This window comes from Macrosteles quadrilineatus, unplaced genomic scaffold, assembly GCF_028750875.1.
Source record: "Macrosteles quadrilineatus isolate MER2022 unplaced genomic scaffold, UCM_ALF_1.0 Scaffold_5__1_contigs__length_97177068, whole genome shotgun sequence".
Classification (NCBI taxonomy): domain Eukaryota; kingdom Metazoa; phylum Arthropoda; class Insecta; order Hemiptera; family Cicadellidae; genus Macrosteles; species Macrosteles quadrilineatus.
This window is the reverse complement of record NW_026542598.1, coordinates 60523607-60542699: the sequence shown is the minus strand read 5'-3', so window position 1 is coordinate 60542699 and position 19093 is coordinate 60523607. Positions and strand designations below refer to the sequence as shown.

At 33.5% G+C, this 19093-nt stretch overlaps 1 protein-coding gene across 3 annotated transcripts in view; it reads left to right on the top strand.

The window, feature by feature from the left end:
- LOC128994030 (RNA-binding protein Raly-like) overlaps window positions 1–19093 on the top strand; it is a 334709-nt gene that overhangs the window by 50972 nt on the left and 264644 nt on the right. For 2 of the 3 annotated variants that reach the window (XM_054418230.1, XM_054418231.1), the window contains exon 3: window positions 1590–1628. The exons of the other annotated variant lie outside the window; for it this stretch is intronic. The gene's annotated coding sequence lies outside the window, so the exon portion shown is untranslated. The remainder of the gene's footprint in view (window positions 1–1589; window positions 1629–19093) is intronic. 3 annotated transcript variants of the gene reach the window in all.

Sequence of the window (19093 nt, the reverse complement as noted above, 5' to 3'; positions counted from 1 at the left end):
CTTCCCAGGGTTTGGTCAGTAGTTGAGGGGATGTAAATGGTGTCATTTAATGTGACATGTTAGATGAGTATTTTTCCCATAGTTGGGTGACATTGAGATTGGGAATGGCCCTGTCTATTTTCAACACGATGGAGTGCCACCACACTATAGTTTGAGTGTGCGAGAAGCGCTGTATACTTGTTTCGGCTATTGGTAGATGGGCAGGGAAGGTCCCATCCAATGGCCTCCTAGGAGTCCAGATATTACTTCTTTGGACTTTTCCCTTTGGGGGCAGTAAAGAATGATGTCTACTCGGTGCAGATTTGGGATCTGAATAACTTCCGACTGAGAATAGTGGTGCAACATCCCTTGAAGTAGAAACCAATACCTGGGAAGAGGTCAAATTTCACTTAGATTTATCCCGCCGGGCCACTAATAGTGTTCATATCAAGTTATAATAAATTTCTAATAAAATTTTAGAATTTAAAATTAAATATTTACATACTTAAAACATTAAACATAGTCTCTTATTTGGTATCAGTATTTGGCTTTAAAATGTTTCAGTTCTTTTTCGGACACCCGGTATATAAATATCTCATTACACTTGTAGTAACTTTTTAATAAGTGCGTAAAACTACATTACGATTACATTGGACACATTGTTTGGATAGTTGGAATACATCCGGGTGAAATAATTTCAGTAAATATGTTAATATTGTCATTTATGCACTATGTCCACGCCACACTAAAGCCATAAAACTGAAACTAACATGACAAATGTTACAGTGGGACTCACCCGGTATGCTGTATTCTCTAGCAGACATGCACACATGTTTATGCCATGATAGTTTGATTTGCATAATGCAAATAAAAAATCTATGTTAGTATATTGATTTAATAAAAATGTGTACAACTAATATTTCTTTAGGTAGTGTATCGAGTTAGGTTAACAATCAACACTCTCTCATGTGAACATTACTCCAACACGTTATATAATTCATATAACTAATCCCGTATAGAACCATAAATTACATTTTACTTATGATGTTATCCATCAAACGTAATTATTACACTGCCAACTATAAAATGCAACTTAAGTTTTATGCCCGTTTGAAAACTAATGCCCCTAATTACCTCCGTTGCAGCAAACCTGTAGACGATGTGGATTTTGTTTAATCTGTAAACAAATCATTTTAAATATTTCCCACATAATAAAATGCAGTTTCCCCACGATACTTGCATATGAATACAATGCATTTATAAAAACATGTCTACATTTACATAATAATAATGATACCATACTAGATTTGATGGTAGTGGATACATCTTCTGCGTTTTGTGAATTTAACTATTTCAGGACACTATCTTGGGAAGATACATTTAATACTGCTAGGTACCTCCTTTGTATATTTGTTTTAAAACAAAGCCCACACAAAGTGACTACAAACCATAATACACTGTCGATCACGTGACTGGCTTTGTCCGTGACGTCAGGAGATGGGGAGTTGTTACGACTGTGTTTTATAATCCCCAATGAAAGTAGGTTTTTATGCAGCTTTAAACTTGTATATGGTTAATTGAAAATGCCTAACTGGGCGTGGTGTTTGCAGATTCTTCTTTTCTGGTCACTGGAAAATTATCGCTTGAAGGTAAGTGAGATAAGTTTTCCTGGGTTCATAGTTTCCAATATAAATGATTTTGGTTTGTTTGGCAAAAATATAATAGTACCGGAACTTGATATTTAAGTCTTTCTGTCAAATACTTGCAGGCAGTGAACTAGCTACAGTAACTATATGAATCAAAATGAATGTTTAATCGTTCGTATTTATTTTCAACTCAGAGAATTAAGATACAGACGGTTGTGGGACGACCGTATTTTGGGGGTCTTTCAGACCTGGTAAGTTAGGGTGGAAATATACTAGTGAAGAACAAGGGCCCGAACGAAAAGGGGGTCTTTACCTTAGGCACTAGCAAAGACGCTAGATAGTAGATACCACTATACCATTAAATTTTTCCTCTGTATCTTATTTATTTTTTTTAAGAGACCACTGCACAAAATAAAATACCCCCGCCGCAGCAAACCTGCAGACTAAGCGAATTTCCATTTGACTGATTGGATTTACACTGAAATGTCTACTTAAAAATATAACATTTATTCTTGATTTAAATAGAATTAGTTTAACAAGTACTTAGGTTTGCTGCATCAGGGAGGGTAAAACTGTTTTTTTTGTAAAATGTGAATAGTTAGTAAAAAATAAAAACATTTTCCAAATTTGATCAAAATATGTTCACAAACAAGCAAACTACAACAGTTTACTTATTCTCCATAAGAATAACATGGGAATTTTAAATTTACAATTTTTTGGAATTTTCTCCGTAACCATTAGGCGCATAATAACGCTTCAAAATACTAAATTATTTGTTTTTTTAAGCTCTACAAAATGGTTTGGAAAGAAATTGCTAAATTTTATGTTTTTTGGGTCAAAAATGGGAAAAACCTATTTTTACCCCATAAAACCCCCCGTAAACCCCCGTTCCCATGGTCCGATCATGCTGGATCGCGAACTCGTTCGAATAAACGTACGTTTACACGTTTTTACCAAATTTCATCAAAATCGGATCATTTTTGCTCGAGTTATCGTGCTGACGGACACACACACATATATATATAAATATATATATATATATGAATTTGAACGGATGGTGTTTTTGGCCTCTAGGGACCTCAAAACGAAAAAAAAATCGGTCCCGCGTCCAGGTCTTACCATGAGTACTACGGTAATAGCTTATTCCCTATATGGGAAATTCGCTAATAAAGTATTCTCTAGGTTATACGAAACTTTCATTGTGTATTCTTCTTGGACAAGCAATATAAAATACCTGAAAAAACAAACAAATTATAGTCTAATAACACTAGTAATATTATATTTACACTTATACTGTTGAATCACGAGACGGTAAATACATATGTAAGATGGTAAGTGGTGATCGATTTCGATGGCACACTCCAATCTTATCAGACCCAATAGGCGAATCTTTTGGGACATTCGCCTATTGGGCCTGATGATGATTGGAGTGTCCAATCGAATCAAAATCGATCACAACATACCATCTTTCATAATTTACCGTCTTGTGATTCAACAGTATAAGTGTAAATATATTATTACTAGCGTTATTAGTCATATAATTTTTTTCAGGTAATTTAATAACACGTAAGATGCTGATAAATAAGTTATTTAATATAAAATACAACAAAATTTAAATCAAATCCATTTATTGCCATCAACATTATAAATACATGTATAGCAACGTCATACAATTTCATCACAGTATATCCAATTAACCTATTTTATATGTTCTACCAATTCGTTGACCTTATACACACATAAATCACACAAAATCTTTCTAATAGTAAATTTAATTGTTGTATTTCAAGACATTTAATGTGAGCAGGTAACATATTATACAATCTTTTGCCAAATTCACTGAAGTTATTGATTGTGGTCATAAAATTACATTGGTTTGGACGGAGAAAAGTGTCCACACATAATTACACATAAAGTGCACATAGTTACACATAATAGCACATAATTATTTACGTAAATTAGTAACTTTAAGGTTTATTTATTGCTCATTTGGTTGTAACGTGTGGGAAATAATTCATTTTTTAATGTAATTGTTTGATAGTTCATTTTACTAAGAAAAAGAAATGTTATTTTATTCAAATTTACATATTACTTTATCATTTTTTGGTTGTGTAACCTAGCTTTTTATTCGTGTTGGTGGGAAAACCAGTTGGTAATCCCTTTTTTTCGAAAAAGTCTTAGTATGGAATCAGCCTGTGAGTTTTATTGAGTGGGAACTCTAATGAAAGATTCAGTCCTGCTCTCCTGCCTCATGAAAGATTCATCAGAGACCACCTGTGGATTTTTGGCAACCCTTCTAACCAATAATAAAATCGACTCTGTTACAAATGTAAAATACTAGTAAACACCAAAATATGCTCACCTATAACGTTCGTCTGTTTTGCTGATTTGGCAAAATAATATAAATTAATCTAATTACATTTACTATGTTTAGTTTGCTAAAAAAAATAAATTTCATGGATTTGAATTTCCATAAACATTTTAATGTTCTTCAAAATTTACGATTTGGCCACGTTCTTGTCCTGAAAAATATTTCAAGAATTTACATATTCGCATAAAATTTGATAATATAGAGAGTTGAAATCCTCTCTGAGGTTAAACGAAACTTGGCAACCTTAAGGCCCCTGGCGCCACTGTTATTCCGTTTGTCGCAGTGCTCAGTTGTTTAAGTTTCGACTTGAGTTGTTTGGGTTTCATATAATTTAATTTTTTTTTAACTCATGTTTTTAATATTCAAGCAATTATAAAAGAAGAAGTCAGTGTTTTTCAAAGTAAAAATTATCTAGTAATTCAATGTAAAATGCTTTTTAAAGGTCTCTTAATTCCAGTTTATACAAAACACTAATGACTTTTTGAATAATATATACATGTCAATTTTGTTATATTTTATTTACTGAAAACATACATCAATAGACAACAAGTGATAACGCTTTACGTCAAATAATGGATGATGCTACAAATGAATCAGTGAGAGAGAAGATAACCTAATTTACAATTGAAATAGCTGATACATTATAATATAATTAACTCGTCCTCATATGGATTATCTATATCTAGAAGTATACATTTATCTTGCAACGAAGTTACAGAATTTATTGCGCTAGGGCGAGAAAGTTTTATTACGTAAAAGTTTCAAGGTACACCTTTAAAATCTGACAGCTAGGGGATGTAAGACACTGGAAAAAAGTTTACCTCTTGTTATCTTCTTGTTCAAAGCAAAGTTTAACATGAATACAGAGATCTCTTTACATGTATGTTCTTGTTTATGTTGTAGCTTTATCCGCTATATCCAACACAATAAATTGCGTAAGTGAATTCGCAAAGTGTGTCAATTTTCATAATTTGTATATGCGTTGTGAGTTTCCCTAATTTGTTTGACGTTCAGATAAACATTTTAAGTCTAAGTATATTATGATTTAAAAAGGATATAACAATTCTAATAACCTGCATTTTATCAAAGATATTTAACATGGCCATTACAAGATTGTAAAAAGAACTTTGAAATTTTTATCACGTTAGGTAATTTCTAATAGTACAATAACTCCCCATAAGATTTTGGTAATTTTTTTGAAGGGTTTTCTTAATTTATGTTAAAAAACCACATCTTTTATGAACAATTCATAGTTAACATCATTGTGAACAAGAATACACGCATTTCATCAATAGCGATGAATTATCACGAAAATCTATCTCTAGCAATTACTGTATATTTGTCTTAGCTGTTCCTAAAAATGGTGTAGTTTAAAAATATAAAAACGTAAACGTAGTACCGTATAAGAAATCTGCCAAAGAATTGAGCAAGAATTATTTTATACTAGGAATAAACTTGAACAATCAATAATCAAGAAAATGTGAGAACTGTTATCAATCCGATACTCAACAAAATCAGAGAGAAACACAATTTTGTAAACATCCACACAGCTAATATGTCGTGATGGAACAATAACGTAATAAACTGGACTCACACGTCAGTGCTACCTAGTGTTTGATGTTTTATGTTCCGTCACAGCTGTAACTGTAACAGCCACCGTGTGCTGGATTTATCTACTAAACCACTCTCAGTGATCAGATTGTATCACTAAGTAACTGTTACATTCTGTACCTGTGACACAGCTATGTAGTGATTGATGTTTTATGTTCCGTCACAGCTGTAACTGTAACAGCCACCGTGTGCTGGATTTATCTACTAAACCACTCTCAGTGATCAGATTGTATCACTAAGTAACTGTTACATTCTGTACCTGTGACACAGCTATGTAGTGATTGATGTTTTATGTTCCGTCACAGCTGTAACTGTAACAGCCACCGTGTGCTGGATTTATCTACTAAACCACTCTCAGTGATCAGGTTGTGTCACTAAGTAACTGTTACATTCTGTACCTGTGACACAGCTATGTAGTGTTTGATGTTTTATGTTCCGTCACAGCTGTAACTCTAACAGCCACCGTCTACTGGATTTATCTACTAAACCACTATCAGTTGGTTTAAGATCAGGTTGTGTCACTAAGTAACTGTTACATTCTGTACCTGTGACACAACTGTCTAGGGTTTGATGTTTTGTATTCCATTTTGGTTGCAACTGTAATAGCCACCGTGTGCTGGGTTTATCTACGATACCACTCTCGGTGATTAGGTTGTGTCACTGAACTGTTACATTCTGTACCTGTGACAAAGGTATAGTTTGATATTTTTAGTCCTGTTACGGTTGGAACTTAAATAGATTATTCATACAAATTAGTCCCTCTCTTTCATTTTGTACATTTCCACATTTTAATATTACACAACTTTGGTTCCTAGAGTAGAATAAACTGGTAATATCACAGTCTCGAATGAAAATTAAACTCCTGCAATTGCACTGTAGTAACAGGAAAGAAGTATGAATGGATTTGATATGTTTGCGATAAATTCGAAAGACAAATTACCCTTTTTGAAATGAAATAAAATTTTAGTGTTAAATTGAATCACGATATCTCTAAATCTATTATAATGTGTACGGTCTATGCGGGTCGGATTTAAAATACGGGCTCGTTTTGTTTAATTTAAACAATTGGAATAAAAGACAATAAGCGACCGCTTCGTGTGGTGGACTGATGTTTGTATGCGGGTGGAGTTTAGAGTGGTGCGTTCAAACTGAGTACAATAATCATTCATAAAATTACCGGTATTGCATTGATTATGAATTATGATTATGAATTAATTTGTCATAGTCCCCCAGTTTTGGGACTATCTTAAAAATGCAATAATGTGAATATTTCTGAAAATTTTTCAATTTAATTTATTTAGGATACAAGTTACGAATTAACATATTGGTTGTAGTTATCAATTCAAATTCAGTTTGAACAATTTAATAAATCTTATCTACGTGTGGGAATAGGGGTAGTATAATAGTATATCAAATTATTTGACATACTGGTAGTAAATTAAATATTTCTGGACATTATGAACGCCATAGTACCGTTTGAAATTTCGTGATAAAATCAGTTCCTTGTCAAAAACCTACAATTTGCCATTATTCCATTATTTACGTCTGAAATATGGCTTAACCAGAAGATCTTAAAAGTAAACATACGATATAAATAAAATTTAATTTTTACAATAAATTGGATGATAATACGAACCATTACAACTACAAGCGAGTGAATTACACCTGGTGAAATGCAATTAGTAACTAATCTGATAATGTGAGAAAGAGTTAAATCCAAGTGTAAATTTGTTTCTGAAAAAATAAATCTTTTGGAAACACATTTGAACATAGTTGATTTATCAAGTTGCTATTCAATATTTACATCCTAATGCCACTCAGGACTTTTGAAGCCCGAGATAACCTTAAACTGATATACAAGGGAATAGGACTATCATAGTTGAATTTGTACATAATTGTAGCCAGTATGGTTAGGTCATTTTTATGTCACGTAAATGAATTGTGTAACAGTATGGATTCAGAACTATTTATATACTGATATAAATGATCTAACCGATTATTGCAGACATTTTCCATCACGATTTCGGGATTAGGAATCTGTCTCTATCCTTAAGGCGAGAATGTATCATGTGCCGCATTTTTTTACCTCAGGATATAGGTTTAACTAAGACAATGTAAACTCGCCATCACCCAAAATTAGTTAAAATAGTAAGTGAATACAAAATTGTATTTCCATAAATAACTTCAACCGTTGCTAGTCAGTAATTACACAACGATTATCCTGATTGAGAGTCACAATGCATACGATTGTCTATTATATCTGACGATCTTTTGTCCAGAATCAATCAATTAACTGATCTGCATTCGACATACACAGTATTTTACCACATCTCTCTCGCCGGACCTGCCCAATGTTCAGTTAATACAAATAAAACTTATCTGTTTCACCAATCCATCAAAATGTCAGGATACATTCGTGGTTGAATTTAGTATTTGAATAAAAACCGTGTTTTCTATAATTAGTTTATACTCAATTACAGTTTTTCGTTATTAACTGTTAATATGAAATAATGGATGTACAGTGGCTTTTAATTATTTAATATTTAGCATGTTGTAACAGTGATTTTTACTCATTATAACAGAATTAACTATTCGTATGATGAATAATAGGGGAATTTGGAATATATATATACTGGTAAAAACATGTCCTAGACAATATAAATTGACAATAATAAAAAAATGAACTACAACCAAAGAGTAAATTGTTTTACGCAAAATATTTATCACGGGAACAATGTTTGGAAGTGTGTGAAGCATGTAAAAAGGTTTATGGTTTATAAAGTGTGTTATATCTTCTCTTATTAATTATCTACATAGGTTAAACAGTTAAATCTGTATTTACTATAGTTTATAATGGCCAGGTAAATCGAATGCCTTATTTTTATGCCTTACTGACACCAAAAGCACGCTGATTTAACATCGATGGATTTACCAGGATTGGATTTATTTCTGCCAGTCCAAAACGCTTTTAGGCATCTCACGCTATTGCTTGTCCCACTAGCTACACTTTGGGCCGAGCAATAAAAGTTGAATAGGGAGCAGAGTGCAGGCACATGTTCCTTTCCCCCAGTAACGTATTGCAATAACACAACGATGGCCTATTATTACCTCACTTGGGCTGTCTTATGATTGCGTATTTCAGGAATACTGTTATTAATGTTGTTCGTCATGATTTGTATTTTGCACTCAAAACCCACTGTTTTCTTACACAAGCGCTTTTCCTTTGGTCTAAAAAATTGAAAAATGTGATGTTTTCTGACAGTGTTGACTATATTTAGGTTTGTAAGTGTTAAAGTTTGTAGCAGGATTAAAGCCTTTATTTCCTTCATTGCCTTGTTGACAATAGCTCAAACACAGATATTAAATACAGATTTGCGTACGATGTATATATCTTTTTTTTGATTCAGCAACCGTACGTTTAAAATGAAAATTTAAGACATATGTGTATAGTTAGAAACTTTTTAAACCCCAAATTTACCATATTATTTTAATTTTTTTTAACGTATATGAATATTATGACAGAATATAAAAAAAACAAAAAAACATTTATACTGTCTCTTTTTCGTTCAGTAAAAATAACGATGGTTCATTAAACGGGTGGTGGATTTTGTGGTAACGGTGACCACACGGCGTGTGGTTAAAAATACATGAGCTTTAATATTACCGATGATGCTTCGGAAGTCACGCTTTTCTGTGGGTGGGGAGAGGGGGATCTGTAACGAGTGGGAAAAATACAGGCACATATCATATAACGGTATATTATATACTCCCATAAAACTGAACCGGTGTGATACATTATACATTTATCATACCAAGTGTAACAAATTATACTCATACTAAGTATAACTAACATCAAGTTTTTATAAATAATTTTAGAAGATAATTAAATAGTTGTATTGAGAATAGTACATACAGATTTAGAAATATAACGAAATTAAAAATACGAGTATTTAGTTGAAGCAGTAAACATTCTTAGTGTAAAAAAATTAAATATCTGTATAGCTTTGTCGAGGAGCCTATGTAGAGACGTTCTTCCTTGCCCAGATAAATATGACTGCTTCTTCATATGAGAACCTAGAAAGGACTTAGAGCTGGGTCATGGCACGATCACATGTCAATAAAGATAAAATTCTGAATGGATAAATTTACACCCGGTTCTTCAGGCGTCCATGAAGATATGCCCTATATTCATGACACTTTTCCCTAAAACATAAAATTAGATTATGAGTTCGTTCCATACCAACCCTGAAACTAATGATAAAACTTGAGCTCCCTGCAGTCATTTTACACATCAACCACATTTGTACTTATTAGGGACATTTTTAGTTTTAGGAGACATATATGAAAATAAACATGAGTTAATCCAGGTTTTACCTTAAACGGACAAACCGGATCAACAAGCCGTGGTCACGTGTTGTAAAACCTAGGTGAAACTATTGAATAACTAATCCATGTTGGTACTCTGCAACAAAGCCATAGTCATCGCCCAAATACCACAACACTACCTAAACGTATAGATTCGTACTTGAACAGGATTCTTTTTATCGAATACATATATTGTGTCGTAAAGAAGTTTACTCTTTACAAATTTTCCCACCTTTTCTCCCTTCTGACAAATGATCTCTGTGTTGAAGCTTGTGAAGGTAATCCAATCACCAAAGTGGCTGTTTTGGCGAGATTCAGTTGCTGAGGTTGAGTTACACCCTCATGCAACATGTAGGGGATGTTACATCCCTCCGCAATACTTGGTATACTCTGGCTTACACGAACAATACATTGCGTGGTCTTAATTGTTTGGAGATCATCTTGTAAGAATAAATAAAAGAAAACTGAATTATTTTGAGTTTGATCGTATTGTTTTACCATGAAATAATGAAATGAAGTTGAAAAAATTGCGTTTGAAATATACATTTTTAAACTATTTTTGCTCTCGGTTGAAAAGGTTTATCTATCTTACACATACATGAAACCTAGAGGAAAAATTTAAACATACTGTGGTATTATATTTTAAATTAATAATTATTTTAGGACTATTTTGATTTTATTTCTGAATTTATTATGATCCTAAATACCCACAAGATATTTCTCCTATAGTTTTTTTTCTGTGTAATATTTTATTATATTACAAAAATATAAAAAACGCTACTAATACCAATGCCTACAAATATATACCTCCATGTTTTATGTTGTTAATAGGTATTACAAAACTAATATACACAATTCTAGTAACTAGACAAATCTATATTCTACATCCACCTTATTATTTAAGACACCCCTTTCAAAGGAGGTTTCCTAAATGAAACCAATCACCTCCCAGAATATTTAGGTTATTTAGGTTATAGCATAAAGGTATTGACCTGGCCAATATCATCTTCTTCAAAAATTTTGGTAAATGTTAAACCCCTGTTTATTGATTCCTAAAACATTTAAAAAAGAAAATATAGGCATTCCTATAACGTTTTTGAAACAACATACAGTACTACTTTTTGACAAAGAATAAAATATCAAAAACTCATTGTAGAATATACAATTACATAAAACACATCTAAGCTTATAATCATGAATGCTCTTAACTTTCAACATGGTGAACATACGCGTTGAGAGTTTATCACCATCATACAGCCGCAACAATGCTCCCCTCCCCCCATTTCCGCCCCCACCCCTGCTCAGCTGTCGGGCCTGACGGATAGCGGAAAATCAGCGCTGCTCGTATCCCCTAACTGATACAAACTGTCGACACACCTACACCACTCACAACTTGGGCGCTACTCATCTTTATTACAAAGTTTTTCATATTAATTAACAGTTACTTAAGTGTGAAACAGGTGAAATGTTCGTGAATGTGATTTGGTGCCGTTGTTTACCTCGCGTATTATGTTTACATGTTCTGGTTGTGAAAATGATAAACGGAAATTTTATTTATAGTTAAGGTGATGGTTTTAAGGGTGTGTTGCTCACCTAGTGGTTAGCCTCTCACACTTAAGTGCAGGAGGGACTGGTTAGATTCCCGTCATATTCAAAGACAATTTTTGGTTTGGACCAGCGAGCACAAAATAGAAAAAAGTATTTGTGATACTTTACTAAATTGCTTCTAGCATAGACGATAAAAATACTTGATTAAAATACTATCAATATTTCTCATGTGAAATTTAAAGCTAAGAAGAAAATATTTATTTATTTAAAATATTAATCATCATAAATTAAGTGAAAAGTTCAATCTCGAATATAGAGTAACAAGGTAATAAAGTCACGTAACTCATCGAGACAAAATATTTTGAATTAACTATTAAACCTGTTAAATTATTTTTGATTCTTGTAATCCATTTTTAAGTTTTATAAATGACTAAAAACCTGAAAAGCCGAACTTAATGAATATAGATATTTGTATACCAATATATTTCCGTTTACAAAACAGAACCTCTCTTACTAACGAAGGCATTTCTGCAATATGAACCTACGAAATTTTACTTACCAATACAACCATGTACTGTGTTACTCATTTCCACAAAAATTGTCGAATCGCTCAATAGCTGAAAACCAGAAATAATATAACTAAAGATTTAACAATCCCTAATTTAATTTAACTATAAAGGCCAGAGCGTTTGTTTGTATTGATAAAGGCTGACAGGATGATGGATTAACAAGATTGATTAGTGTTCAACGTGTTGAAACAGCCTTACAAAGATCAGGTGTCAATAGCTGATTTGGGGTGTCACGACTATGCCCTCGAAAATCAGACATCGCGCTTCAAGCTAAATTACTAAATAATCTTTAAAATTGTTTCTTGTTGCCACATTTTCTTTTAAAACGTTTAAACGTCATTCACAAGTGGTAATAATTTTCCTTAATTTATAAAATAAATTTACCTACTTAAGTCATGTTTTAAATACTGTAACTGCAATCTCAAAGCAAACGAACTTCAACTACCATTGGTTTTATTTACATTGTAAATGTAGTTGAGCTTTTGACATTTGTACAGTATAAAAACCGCATCTTTGACCTGCCTATAGTCATGTCAGTTTGATCTAAGGTACAACACTAACTAGGTTTATTGGATTTTACAAGAGTGTTGGCTAACTCGTAAATGTTATTGAATCGATTTTTAAACAATGTAAAAATAATATATTCAGTTATCCGGTTTGGTTAGCAATTTCCTTCCACACTAAGACATTCTTGATTAGAATTTTTAATGCACTCATATTATATTTTGTTGAGTACATCTAAGTTTTATCCAAGTATGAAATGGGAGTTAGTAGGCATTTAGTGTGAACATAATTAAATATGTCTATTATTTCTGCGCAAAAAATGATTGTGGTGTTTTTTGTTACTGTTAAAAGTTCGTAATGATTTTGAAATATTATGTTTAGAAGTTACTGCATGGTTTTAGTATGGCTTGGGAATTTAAATATTGGCGTATTAAAATGTAATTAGTAATTTACTTTATCAATTTTCCATTACCATATTTACGTCAGTAAAATTATTTTAAAACTCTATTAAAATATCTTTACACGTATCATCAGTTAGGCTACCACATTTTTTAGAGAAATTTGAGAAAGAATAAACAGTAGTCAAATTAACTGCTTCAGTCAAACTTTATCCTTCAATTTGCAATTAAAATATTTTTACAGATTTAAAGAAATCTTACTGTATTTCCAAATTATAAACATAAACAAATTTTTAACGTTGGAAATCAACAAAATTCAAACTTGGACTTTCGAAATGTGAACTCATCAATGGTAATCTATCTATGGCACTCAACTGAAAACATGAAAGAGTCGACGATCTGTAAAAGCGATGATGTAAAATGAATATCGATGGTTACTGCTGATTTTAAATCGCAGTAAAACGATGATAAACAAGTGACAAAACTTTTCATATGTGTAAAGCTAGTTTCCATTTACTGTAAATGGATTTAGATAAACAGGAATAGTTGCCTGGATTGAAACATTTAGAAAAGTTCTGAACTGAGTATTGTTAACTTAACTATTTATCTGTTGCTTCAATTATAAAAAAAAGAAAACAAATACATTTATTTAATACAGTATTTTACATAATTTTATTCTTTAAAACCCCATACCTCATTATTTGCTCTTCTAGTAAATTGAAATAATCAGGCCTATTAATCTTTTTATAATCAATTTTATCAGTAAAGCAGAGTTGCCTCACTACTTCTCCTACGTCAGTTATCTTTTTCCAATGTTTACAAAGATTTATTTTTAATAACACAATAAACAAGAAAATTAACAACAAAGTAAAACCAGTTAAATGCTCAGTAACAATACACATACACACATTAAAATACCATAATTAAACATAGAATAGCAGAAAATCTTATATAAAATTATTCTACAGACGCCCCATCCGCATCACTGTATGTGATGTTACCTGTGGCTATACAGAGTTAATAGATCGTGAACACATTGTCCATCTCCACACACCAGAATAGCCAATAACAGACAATTGTGGACGCCACTGAGCAAGTGAATAGTATTAGCCGATACTGATACATAACACAGCCAATAGCCTGTAAACATTGTCTATCACCACACACCAGACAAGCTAATAGAACAAACATGACTGAACTAGTAAACATACCCATGTTACAGTTTTAAGAATATGTGAATAATATTCTATTAATACATCGCACAGCCGACTCAAATTTTCTGTCACCAAACACCAGACAACCCAATAGAAAATTTTGAATATCACTGAACAAGTGAACAGCCACACATTAAGAACACGTGAATATACTGTCTTTCACCAAACAACGAGCTTCTACTGATACACAATACAAGCAATACACAACCAATAGACTGTGACCACGTTGTCTACAGCAGAATGACTAATAGACAATGGTGAACATCACAGAACACGTGATAGCTGATACACAATACAAGCAATACACAACCAATAGACTGTGAACACATTGTCTACAGCAGAATGACTAATAGACAAATGTGAACATCACAGAACCCGTGATAGCTGATACACAATACAAGCAATACACAACCAATAAACTGTGAACACGTTGTCTACAGCAGAATGACTAATAGACAATGGTGAACATCACAGAACACGTGATAGCTGATACACAATACAAGCAATACACAACCAATAGACTGTGAACACATTGTCTACAGCAGAATGACTAATAGACAATTGTGAACATCACAGAACCCGTGATAGCTGATACACAATACAAGCAATACACAACCAATAGACTGTGAACACATTGTCTACAGCAGAATGACTAATAGACAATGGTGAAGAACATCACAGAACACGTGATAGCTGATACACCATACCACCAATACACAACCAATAGACTGTGAACACATTGTCTACAGCAGAATGACTAATAGACAATGGTGAACATCACAGAACACGTGATAGCTGATACACAATACAAGCAATACACAACCAATAGACTGTGACCACGTTGTCTACAGCAGAATGACTAATAGACAATGGTGAAGAACATCACAGAACACGTGATAGCTGATACACCATACCACCAATACACAACCAATAGACTGTGACCACGTTGTCTACAGCAGAATGACTAATAGACAATGGTGAACATCACAGAACACGTGATAGCTGATACACAATACAAGCAATACACAACCAATAGACTGTGACCACGTTGTCTAACGCAGAATGACTAATAGACAATGGTTAACATCACAGAACACTTGATAGCTGATACACAATACAAGCAATACACAACCAATAGACTGTGAACACATTGTCTACAGCAGAATGACTAATAGACAATGGTGAACATCACAGAACACGTGATAGCTGATACACAATACAAGCAATACACAACCAATAGACTGTGAACACATTGCCTACAGCAGAATGACTAATAGACAATGGTGAACATCACAGAACACGTGATAGCTGATACACAATACAAGCAATACACAACCAATAGACGGTGAACACATTGTCTACAGCAGAATGACTAATAGACAATGGTGAACATCACAGAACACGTGATAGCTGATACACAATACAAGCAATACACAACCAATAGACGGTGAACACATTGTCTACAGCAGAATGACTAATAGACAATGGTGAACATCACAGAACACGTGATAGCTGATACACAATACAAGCAATACACAACCAATAGACTGTGAAAACATTGTCTACAGCAGAATGACTAATAGACAATGGTGAACATCACAGAACACGTGATAGCTTATACACAATACAAGCAATACACAACCAATAGACTGTGAACACATTGTCTACAGCAGAATGACTTATAGACAATGGTGAACATCACAGAATACATGATAGCTGATACACAATACAAGCAATACACAACCAATAGAGTGTGAACACATTGTCTACAGCAGAATGACTAATAGACAATGGTGAACATCACAGAACACGTGATACTGTAGCCGATACACAATACAAGCAATACAAGCAATACACAACCAATATACTGTGAACATATTGTCTGCAGCAGAATGACTAATAGACAATGGTGAACATCACAGAACACGTGATACTGTAGCCGATACACAATACAAGCAATACAAGCAATACACAACCAATATAATGTGAACACATTGTCTACAGCAGAATGACTAATAGACAATGGTGATCATCACAGAACACGTGATAGCTGATACACAATACAAGCAATACACAACCAATATACTGTGAACATATTGTCCACAGCAGAATGACTAATCGACAATGGTGAACATCGCAGAACACGTGATACTGTAGCTGATATACAATACAAGCAATACATGCAATACACAACCAATATACTGTGAACATATTGTCTACAGCAGAGTGACTAATAGACAATGGTGAACATCACAGAACACGTGATAGCTGATACACAATACAAGCAATACACAACCAATATACTGTGAACACATTGTCTACAGCAGAATGACTAATAGACAATGGTGAGCACCAAAGAGCACGTGATAGCTGATACACAATACACGCAATACACAACCAACAGACTGTTAACACATTGCACATTATCTATCACCACACACCAGGCCAGCCAATAATGGACGTTATTGAACAAGTAAAAATAACAAACATATCAGGGGCTTAAGGGATACAGTATTTTCTTTTCGTCTACGAGCATAACATGTGCTTTGAGAATTGTATCCAAGTTCATATTTTCCGTTGTTTTAGTCTCTTAAACGTGCCACCTACACTTAGTATTGCCTTTTAAAAAGAATATTGGTTTCATATAAATTCATAAGGCAAAATACATCCAACAATTTAAACTGATTTAAATTTCAGATGACTTAGTTTGGTACATTATTCTACCAACATTTACCTTTGAACATATGACCAACACAATCATCAAAATACTCTACAACCTCAAGTCAAAAATAGTTTGTGGATTTTCATTCAATGTATTAGTATGGAGTTTTTGAATGCCTGGGGTGAAGTCCCAGACAAATCAAAACTTTTGCAGTATGGATTAGTTACCTATAAGAAAGCTTTGTTTAAAATTGATTGCATTGACATTTGTCCAGCAGTCAAGGAATAGTTATTTTTTCAATCCCTCATGGAATAGAAATGCCAAGCGCTCAATCGATTTCTTGCATGAAACAAAAACTAGCATAAAGGGGAAAATGCACATGTGGTTCCTTCATATTGATGAGTACGATTGGTTATAACGGACCAACAAATGGCTGAGATTTGTCAACAACACATATGGAATTAACATGCCTAACTCCCTGTTGTTTGTCAAGTAAGTAAAGTATTGTTAGCAAAAAAGGCTTTTACAAAATTGGCCCTTTTGAAATTATCACTCATAGCATGCGCACAAATTTGTCCAACAAAGTGGATGTGCAGGCAAATAAAAAGATTTACTTTGACGTGGAATTTGTTAGTTTTGTGATAATTCATTGTTAGAAGTTGAAATAATCGTTTGATCACAAAATGGTTTTGTAGCTAAAAATGTTTTACGATTTTATCATTAAGTTCAATTAAACTGAACAGTTACATTAAGTTTACTCATGATCTTTTTTGATCGTTGTATCTTCAGTTTAGTTTCAAAATGGTATATAATTTTATACAAACATGTATTTTATCAATTCTATTTTGAGGTATTCCCTATTTAGAGGGTTTTAGAGGATTTAGCTGGGCGAAATAAGAAAGAGGGGAGGGCAAAACAAGTGTCTTTACCCACTGTATAATTCCCTGTATACACAAGGGTACAATGGGCCGGCTCTACAGTAATGCATGCCGAATGAGCGCAGGATTACAACGGACCTTAATGAGTTTTTGATATTTCGATCTTTCATTGAAGTTGGATTTTTTCATAGTTTGCTATTTGGAAAATTACTGGAACATATATTTTGGTAGACCGAGTTTTAAAAAGTATCAGCACTATTTTTATCCTTAGAAAAAATTTAACAATTCTAAAGAGAATCTTTTATTAGATACTTTAGGAGCGCAATACTGCATGCGTGAATTTATTTCTGTATTTTAAAAATTTACTTGTCGCCAAAAGCATCTGAGCACTTGACATATGCATTGCTAGTAAATTTCAGTGCTTTTAGGTGACGCGATATCCAACATGATCATTTGGCCCACGTCTTGCAATTACGTAAATCTGGCTTGGAATTGCAAGTTATTTCAGGGTTATTTTTAACAAAGATATTTTATAAAGGCTAAAAAAAAAACACGTTGAAAAGTTAAAGTAAAACAGTCGCATGCGTTGAGTTGCCATTTTCAACGAATTACTTGTGTTAATTTGCACATTAATCTGCTCGTTAATGGTAAGTTATATAACTATGACGATATAATCAATAATAATAATAATGGTTAGATATGTTTTTGACTCAGACAGAAGTTTAGCTGTACATGATAATAGAAGTAAAATTAGCCTAGCACACAATGATCCAACATTTTTAACACAACAATTTTAAACACTAAATTATCGGACGGACACTAAATTATAGACGCCGACATTTTTTAAAATTGTCACTACACTTGGTGGCCAACACCTAATGGCACCTTTACAAAAATCTACTGCCGATCAGGCGGATTTAAACGAACATTATACAAAATAATTATTTACAAAGCAAAAGTATCCCACAAGAAAAGTTTACCTCTAAGCACGATTCTTTACAAACTGTAACGAGTTATTTTTCCTAGGGGGGTAATTATTTGCTATTTGGCCGCGCACCGATTGTTGAGGTAAGCAAGCGGCGGCGGCGGCGAACCTGGCTAGCGCCCTTTGACCCGGCTTATCAGTTCGGATAAGCTTGGGTATCCCGGGACTACTGGATAGCCGAGAAGGACATTCTAGTGGTGGATCCCGTACAGTGAAGAAGGCAGTGTTGGTGTCCAGTGGAGACGGACGGCGTACGTGGGTGGTACAGAGAAGTGTAGGTACGGTGTCGTGTGATATTGGTGCTCAAGGAGTGAGTGTCGGCATTCAAGTTGGGTAGTGAGTCAGTAACCCACTTGTGGTGAG